The sequence below is a fragment of the Rhamphochromis longiceps genome, linkage group LG9 (assembly GCF_057381845.1).
Source record: "Rhamphochromis longiceps isolate RC_006_pf linkage group LG9, R_longiceps_female_GT1.1, whole genome shotgun sequence".
NCBI lineage: Eukaryota > Metazoa > Chordata > Actinopteri > Cichliformes > Cichlidae > Rhamphochromis > Rhamphochromis longiceps.
In genome coordinates this window covers 4,548,391-4,556,713 of record NC_140565.1, presented here as the reverse complement: position 1 = coordinate 4,556,713, position 8,323 = coordinate 4,548,391, and positions in this window count along the sequence as shown.

The window sequence follows — 8,323 nt, the reverse complement described above, 5'->3', positions numbered from 1 at the left end:
AGAGACTCCTGTCTGACCTATCTGTAAACCATCACCACTGCAAACAAGAAGGGGGCTCAGAGGCGATGTAATCCCACCCCCACCTTGAACTCATCTGTCATTCTGATCACACTCCTCACCACTGTCCTTGCTTCCCTCATACGTGTTCTGCACCAATCTCAAATACTTCTCTGCAACTTCTGACTGAGATTATTACAGTTCCTCCTTTAGCGCCCTATCATATGCTTTGTGTAGATCAACAAAGACAGTGCAAGTCTTTCTGATCGCCTCTATACTTCTCCATTAACATTCTCAAGGCAAACATCACATCTGTAATGCTTGTTCTCAGCATGAAGCCATACTGCTGCTCACTGATCATTACCTCTCTTCTTAACCTAGCTTCACCAACTCTTTCCCATCTTCATGGTATGGCTCATCAACTTCATCCATCAGTAGTTACTATATTTCTCAACACTACCCCTGTTCCTGATAATCAGTATCCCTACCCTTTATCTCCGTTCTTCATACACATTTTCACTCTCCAGATTTGGGTTAAAATCTCAAAGATTAAAAATGTGGTAAGTCTGTTAAATCAAAACCTTAATGTGTTTGCTTATCAAATACTGAATTCTGGGGCGTGTGGGATAAAAAGAAAAAAAAAAATTGAACGGGGAGTGTGTGACTGAGCAGTGGGGGAACTGTAGCTAAACTGAGCAGAGAGTCCAGAGTGAGGAAGACAAATTCAAGCAAACGTCAGTGAAAACATACAAATGGTGTTTTAGAATACATATTACTGTTCTGCTAACGTGTAAGCTTTGACTTCTAGAGAATAATCTTCTCCAGATAATAAATAAATAATTATTTTATATTATTACACATCATAATATATCATTAGTTCATTATAACATAGCCAAATACAAGGCTTTGTGTTTTGCTAACATGTTTTACTGGAATTTAGCATCAGGCAGAATGGGGGTGTGGTTAGCATGTTAGCTTCACTCCACAGTTCAAAGACATGCTTGTGAGGTTAACTGGCAGAGGTGTGGACTCGAGTCAGACTCGAGTCATTAATTTTATGACTTTAGACTTGACTTGAAAAAATGTTCTAAGACTTGTGACTTGACTTGGACTTTTACACCAATGACCTGGGACTTGAATTGGACTTGAACCGGTTTACTTGAAAAGACTTGATATTTCACCCCAAATATAAAATTTAACATGCATATTATATAGAGATTGAAAATGTGACGTCATTCAGGGGTAAAACCGCAAAGGATTCTGGGAACTTGTGGCAAGAGGTACTAGTGCACGCAGGCTTTCAATTGAAATCAGTCACACAGCGATAAAAAGAAACACAAAAAATGGCAAGAAGCTGTTGTATTATTAACTACAATAGACTGTCGCATGACAGCCACGGGAAGCCGACGGGTAAAGAGATCGGTTGTTATCGGATTCCGTCGTTGAAGAGAAGTTGTTCGAGCCATGTTTCTGAGTTAACAAAGAGCCGACGGATGGCCTGGATTGCAGCCATTCAAAGACCAAATATAACGTCCCAGAACACTCCAGCTCACATGTTAGTCTGCTCCAAGCATTCCCACAAAGGTCAGTGTTTTGTAGCTGTTAATACGTCATTTTTCTTAACATAATTGGTGATATAGGTTACAAGCAAGTCTGGCGCTGAACAGAAATTGTCGCGCTATGCTCCTTTGTTTATTGTGCATAAATAGTAAATTGTCCTGACACAATATTGCGTTTCGCTTCTGTTATTACCATGGTACATTGACAAAAACATATACTTTTATTCACAGGATAAAACAGTTTTTTTGTATCACCAATTGCCCAGTACGATTACAGCATACAATATTATTGTCACTGCTACATGCGAACCAAAAATTATTTCCACTAATAATTAATTACCGTTGAGCTCAAAGGTCCTATTAATATCGGTTAACGAATGTGTATTTATGAAGACGATTTGTGAGACTGGTAAACTTATGATACGTACGATGGTCATTCGTTCTACACGGTGCATTTCAAGGTCCTGCACCCATCCGTCGGTAAACTGTACCTGGGCTTGTTGCAGTGACCTGAAGTTACTAAACTTCATGAGTGTATGCACTCACTCCAAGAGCCGTATAATTATAAATATGAGCGTGGTGAAAGTTGGGCAGCACGCTAACGTAATTTGTGTGCTCGTACTGGTCTAACCCTTTCACTCCTTTGATTTTTTCCTCGTATCTTTTCTTTGACTTTTCATCAAGTACGGATCGGCATTGTTCTCCTTTGTTTTGTACATAACTTTTTTGGGGGACAAAGAAAAAGCAAGAAGGTATTGGAACCGGAGAATGAACATTTTGCGGTGCTGCAAATGCTTGCGTTTGATGCGGTACTTGGATTGTTTTGCCATGAGTTCCCGGCATGCAATGCGCGGAAGTCATGTGGTCTGTCAATCTCTATAGAAAGTATGCACCATTAATTCAATTCATTTATTCAAACCACACTCCGTACGTATGTATGCGTGAGCTGTAGCACAGCCAATCAAATTAACCAGATTTTTAAAGAAAAGAAGAGAAAAAAAACGCTCAAAAATGCTGCAAGGAGTTATTTTTTTCAGGTACATAAACTATGAAGTAGTCAACAAAAAACTGAAATGCAATATGCAAAACATGCAAGAAGAGAATCACAGACAGAGATGGAACAACTTCCAACTTTCTCCGACAGTTGAAGTTGCATAAAGAACGGTAGGTGGTGCTTCATGACTTCATCTAACTAGCAAATGTTGTCCAGGCTACGTTGGTGATGCAGTTTTTTTTAATGTGTATGATATTTTTGTCATGCTATTTTAAAGCCGGTCCTACAACCGCATCCAAGAATAACATGCAGCTTATCTCAGAACTGTCGGTGAAAATTATTCTAGGTGCTAAGTTTAATTGAGCTGCATTTTATAGAGGTGCAATTTCACAATTTGTGTATATTTTCTAAGTTCACTATTTTGTCATGTGTTGAGAAAAACACAGATTTAAAAATCACATGGTCTAATATTTACATTTAGCATATAACTGCAACATTCTTTTTTCATTTTTTATTTTTAAAGACTCGAAAGGACTTGAAATTCAAAATTTCAGACTTTACTCGGACTTTTACACCAGTGACTTGAGACTCGAGTCTGACTTGCCTGACATTACTTGAGACTTGACTTGTGACTTGAGGATAAAGACTTGAGACTTACTTGAGACTTGCAAAACAATGACTTGGTTCCTCCTCTGTTAACTGGTAATCTTAAATTGACTCTGAATGGTTGTCCATCTCTCTGTGTTAGCCCTATGACAGACTGGCGACCTGTACCCCGCCTTTCAGCCCATGGCATCAGGGAAAGGCTTCAGCCCCCTCACTACTCTGAATTGGATAAGTGGAAGAAAATGAATGGATGTTTTAGCTGAATTCAAGCTGACCGCAAATAGACAAAAAAGATTCTACAAGATTAATGATGCCCTGTCCAAGCCAAGAAATGTACATTTGATCATTGGTGGACTTCAAGTAGAGCAATACTTTGTTTGTGAAAGGAAGATTCTTCTTCTTGAATTATGGTAATGTTGAGATTAAATTGTATGGGCAAAACCTTATATCAGACATCTTGCAGGACTTTAATTATTTCAAATAAGATGAAGAGAAACTAAATAACCAATGAATAAGTAAATGTAAGAGCAGAAGGCAGTATTATGTATTAGTAAAGTTGAAACAAAGAACAGATACAGGATCCACTCATAATGTATGACATGCATTTGCTTTAATATACTGATTATGATCTTGCAAAGTCTGCAGTGTGTGAAACTGTCTTTCTGAAAGATAAAAAAAAAAAAAGAAACCAACAGACTGAGTTTGATCCCAGAATCTTGTTGCTACACAGGAACGACCACTGTGCCACTATCACAGTACAGTCAATAAATTGCAAACATGTAATCCATTTGATCTAAGTGAATTACCTCTGTCAGTGCCTAATAATAACCTCAGCCAAAGAGAATCTTCGTGTTCTCTTTCGTTTGCTCCAGTTGTACCGCAGAGCCAATGCCCGCCAGCGTCAATCCAATTAGTAACAGTAGCAACTCTCCCTCACTTACATTTAATATGCTTTCTCAACTTTTTGTGGGATTAGAGAGGGGAGTAGACTGTATAATAAGGGAATGCAAGCTGTGAGATGTAAGAGGAACAACAGAGGGAGGTTGAAGTTTATTTTACACCTTTCCTGATGTGAACCAGCTTCTCGATTCGTGGCTGCAGCTGAACAGATATCAGCAGTGTTGTGAGCTATATATCTAATTGAATGTGTGTACTCAAGTGGTTCCTGACTGTGTAACAGTCAATGCATAGTCTCATATTTATTTATTTAAAAGGAACTTGCATAGAGCTTAGAGTCAAAATCATTTAAATATAAATAAACTTTGCACAAAAAGTAAGGAAATTTGTGTTTGGTCACTTATTAATATTATTATTATTATTATTATTTCCTCTTAAAGGGAACCACATTTGCAAGGGAAATGTGCGTTGGACACCAGAGTTGAGTATGTGGGTTGTGTCCATGTAAAAACTATCCGGTCGTTAAGTGATGATGTGTCGAATCATACTTCCGGGCCTAAAGTAGTCTGCGTTTAATATGGCTTTTGTGTTGTTAACATGTTTAATGTTTTGTATTTTCTTCTATTTAATCTCAAAAAGCTCCTAAAACAGTCAGTGATCACTGTTGATCTCCCTCGGCTTTTATTACCGCTAATCATTTATTTAAGCTCAGTTTTTAAAACCTTAGGATGTAACTACAGCCCAGCCCATGCAGCAGTATATGAATGACTAACCTCGTATTGTGGATGGATTATCTCAGTTGTTCTCCTGGCTGAAGTTTGGTCCTTTTACGGCATCCTGCCATGCGATTACATTTGTTCCTGACCACCGAGAACACTCACGTTAACTTTTATCGAGTGGAAAAAAGTTAGCTTGTTTATATTATGCTAACATAGCTGTGTCGCTAGCGGTCACGTAGCACATCATTATATATCAGCTAGCCAAACTTCAGTAACCCTACAAACGTCACTGCTGTTTAGTTTTCTGTCTTCATTTATGTTGGAAGTGATAACAGAGCTGTACGTTTTAATTTGTTTCCAAAACCCCGCAGTCAGGACATGCTATACTGTATTTAGATAGAAGCTAGCGAGCTAACTTCCTGCTAACTTCTAACTCCGTTAAATGTCATAAATTCTGTTTTCATGGATGCCTGAATGTTAAACTCAATTGTTATACCTGGTAGAGCAGAAAGCTGATCATTTTATTAAAGATGAAAGACTTTAGACAGTTTTTCAACTCTCAGTAATGCCATAGTGATCGTTTGATATATGGACCTGCAGCGGAGATTAGGTCCAGACACGGCTAGTGACGTCAGACTTAACGACCGGATTAGACAGGGTTTAACTTCAAGCTAGTGTTTTGCAAAATCAAGTCCCAGCATTATTTGGAGTAAGCATTACCCTGTCCAAATTGAAGACCTAGTTCCATATAAATCAATGTCAGAGACAGTTTTCAATTTGACCCTTGACTTGTATTCAGATATTACTAATATTATTTATATTACAGTATTACCAATATTGTCAAATCAACACAAAGAGTCTTTATTTCTGCCAGACATCCTAGCTACATACAAAGAGATCTGTCATTATATTCCCCCCCTCCCATGAACAGATCGTCCAACCACACACACCCATGATTTGTTTTCAGACTCCATTGCAGTTTATTTCACACCTCAAACATTCAGTAAACAATTAAATAAAATTAAACTGCAATAAATCACAGGTAGCAATAAAATAAACTACTAGCTCTTTTACGCTACGTCCACACCTACACAGGTATTTTTGAGAACGCAGCTTTTTCTATGCGTTTTGAACCCTTCGTCAAATCACCGAAAACAGAAACTCCTGTTAGGTTGGAGATTTACAAAAACTCCGTTATTGCATTTACGTGTGGACGAGGAATACGGAGTTCGTCACGCAACGTTAAAGGTTTGAGCCTTTTTCACGTCACGCTGTGCACCACGTCATTGTTTAGATGAGATGAATTTCTACAATCGCGGATAGAAACAAAATACTGTTACTGTTAATCTGACTGTCTGCAGGTTTTACACTATTGCATATACACACGCAGTTACTGTCGCTCCATTTAGAAAGGCAGAGGCATCATGGTGGAATTATTTTATGTGTAGCTGTTTTTTTCCTGTGTAATAATATTCAACATTGCTATCAATACATTTTTTTAAAATGCCTCTCTGTGCAAAATGGGTTCAAAAACATAAACAACCGTGGGATACTGTTTGCCCGTGATTTGGACAGCCCAGCGCGTGCTCCCGACGCAGGGGAAACTAATTCTGCAGGGGAGACCTACCTTGGCACTTGTTCAGGTGAAGCCAAAGGGAAGATATGCTTCTTCATATTTTCTAGTCTTTGGCTTGTAAGGAAGTTGGTTTGGAAACACATTTAGCGATGCTTCATCTCCTGCTTTGCGTTTGTGTGGGCGCCCCGTCAAAAACCAAAACTAAGTATTGACAAAAAGGCTATTTAAATGGAAGGGTTTTTTTTTATCAATTTTACAAATGATTTAGCTTATTTCAATAAAATTTATATGTAAAGTAATAAATATTAGAACGCGTTAATAAACGGTACAACAAACAGCTAAAGACTGAAGTCACTTGGATGAGTGGTGAAATGTGTCTTCCACTGAAAATGCAATGTCCAGATGAACAGAATTAACTTTCTGCAATAACACAAAATCAAACACATCTGAATAATTTCATTATTGTAGACTAATAACATTTTCAAAGAGTTTAAAATTTGGGATAACTTGTGGTATTAGTCATGCTAAAGTACAGAATGTGTAAACACAGAGCTCACTGTGAAACAGACTAAACAGCTCATTGCCTACATTTTAAATCTATTTAAAAGAAACACATTTTAATAACTTAATTATTCTAAAAGTGAAAGTTAATCACACTGTTCACATCCGCCCTTCTCTTCACTGGACCTGCATCGTCCTCCCATCCATCATCCACGCTGCTTTGCCTCAGTCTGGAGCAGTGGTTCTTAACCTGGGTTCGATCGAACCCTAGGGGTTTGGTGAGTCGGTCTCAGGGGTTTGGCAGAGCCTCCACCGCAGAGGTCCAGCCACACCCGAATTATCGTGTAAATTTGTGATGACACGCCCCCTTCTGGCCATCACTGGCTGCAGATGATCATGCTACACTGCTTGGCCAATCAGGGCTGCGGGGAATGTAGCGCGCGCAGTAGTCAACATGTGAATGTCGTGGTAGTACTTCGTGTGATTTTTTTTTTAACATTTTAATCCATACTAACTATGTCGGGCAAAAGAAGAAAGTGGTCGGACGAATATGTACAATATGGATTCACATGTATCACGGAACGTGACGGGAGTGAGCGTCCTATCTGCATGATTTGCAACGCCAAGTTGAGCAACTCTAGTCTCGCACCGGCAAAACTAAAGGAACACTTCTTGAAGCTGCATGGAGACGGGGAATACAAGAACACAACACTTGCTGAATTCAAGGTGTAGAGAGCCAGATTCGATGAAAGGCCCACTCTGCCTGCTCTTGGATTTGTACCCGTTAACAAACCAATCCTCACAGCATCGTACGAAGCTGCTTACCTGATCGCAAAGCAGGGCAAGCCACACACCATTGGTGAAACACTCGTAAAACCAGCCGCATTAAAGATGGCAAATCTGATACTCGGAACAGTGGCCGAAGGTAAATTATCACAAATTCCTCTTTCAAATGACACCGTCAGCGACAGAGTAGAAGATATGAGTAAAGACATCTTGGCTCAAGTAGTCGCTGATCTGATTTCAAGCCCGACAAAATTCAGCCTTCAGCTCGATGAGAGCACAGACGTTGCTAATCTAAGCCAGTTTACTGTTTTTGTGCGCGATGTGAAAGATGACATGATAAAAGAAGATTTTTTTATTTTGTAAGCCTCTTACAACAACAACTAAGGCAGCTGATGTGAAGAGGCTTGTGGATGACTTCTTCAGAGACAACAATCTTTCATGGGACATGGTTTCTGCAGTTTGTACGGACAGAGCTCCAGTCATGCTGGGAAGAAACTCTGGTTTTGGTGCGCTAGTAAAAGCCGATGCACCACACATCATTGTGACTCATTGTATTTTGCACAGGCATGCATTGGCAACAAAAACCTTGCCTCCAGAAATGGCAGAAGTATTAAAAACCGTGGTGGAATGTGTGAACTATGTGCGAAATAGTGCTCTGAGGCACCACATCTTCAGTGAGCTGTGTAAA